Raw genomic sequence first — 1,489 nt, 5'->3', positions numbered from 1 at the left:
ACAGCACTGCCAAGCTCTTCATCTGAGAGGCATTTTCCCTGATGCACTTCATTGTGGGGAGCTGCAATGACCATGGCCAGCTCCTTAAAGTAATCCCTCTACCTTTACTTCACTTCCACTAAGTCACCATGCTTTAACTCATTACTCCATTGAACTCCTTCTACGCTCCCTTTTTCCCCATGAACCCTGATCCTTGAATCCCATCCCTTTCCCTAATATCCCCACTTCCCCTAAACCCATTTCAGATGAAGGGTCTCGACCCGAAACACTGACTATCTATTTCTCTCCTCAGATGCTGCTCCACCGGCTGAGTTCCCCCAGCAACTCACGTTTTGCTCCAGATTCCAGCATCTGCAGTCTCTTGTGTCTCCATAAACCCTTTCCTAACACAATGAACCTTGGACATCAGAGAAAATGCTTCACAGATCCAAGAACACAGCAGCACTGCACTCTGAGCTGTCTGTTCACATCCTCAAACTGGAAAGGGCATGGCAAATGAGGGACTCTGCTGTGACTGGCACCCAATCGATGTAGTGACACCATATCCAAATCTTATTGCCCCACAGTATTGAGTGACTAAAAACTAAAACTTTTCTTTCTTTCGCAAAATCTTGTCCATTCCCCCCAGTTTAATGCCGGCCTCAGCTGTTACATAATAGTGGTGGGTCATTGCTGATTATATGGCTTAATATGGGAGAAAAACAATCCCATAGAAATGCAGCTCCAGTTATACAATGGGATTTAATGGGAAAAAGGGTTTTTGCATCACAGAAAATTGCAATATGGACAGTCTTCTAGCAATGCAATCCTTCCATAACGTGTGGATTGCCTGATTTTTAACCACATGTCCGGCAGAGTTTCAAGACCAATGAAGTTATATTGCATTGCACAGATAATTTGGTTATCGATTTATCACATTATAAAACTAAGGCACTTTGGACAGTATAAATCATGAGGATCATATGTAATAAAGAAACCAAATCTTCCATTTAATTTCTTCATTAAACATAAATGGTTTTAAACTTCTAATGATGAGCACAGTTTGTATAATGGAGAGTCTCTAAAACTGAAGCATTTACATGAAAGACTTACCAGGCATAAACTAGAGGAAATTCTCTTTGCACATCTAGGAGAAAACTCTGTAATTGTTGTTGTTGTAGAAAATTCCAATTTTGGTGAAATTAACTGAAATATCAATTGAAATGTTGAATTACTAGTCTAATATACTGAACTGTTTTTGAAAATATGTTTCGATGTCTAAATGTTGAAAGTTATCTTTGCAACAGGTGGGGCCCTAAAGAATGCATACCAGAAATAAAATGCACAATCCTCACAATTTTCTGATCAAATTGTTTGGAAAGTCATGGGCAGAAATCATTTTACAGGATTGAAATGCAAGAGAAACTTCAGAAAATGCTGCATCAGGATTAACTTTTCATGTCAAGGACCTTTCATCTGAGGCTGTCTTTCTCACTGCTCAGATGCTACT

The sequence above is a fragment of the Pristis pectinata genome, chromosome 7 (genome assembly GCF_009764475.1).
Source record: "Pristis pectinata isolate sPriPec2 chromosome 7, sPriPec2.1.pri, whole genome shotgun sequence".
Lineage (NCBI taxonomy): Eukaryota > Metazoa > Chordata > Chondrichthyes > Rhinopristiformes > Pristidae > Pristis > Pristis pectinata.
Note: the sequence above shows the minus strand (reverse complement) of the source record.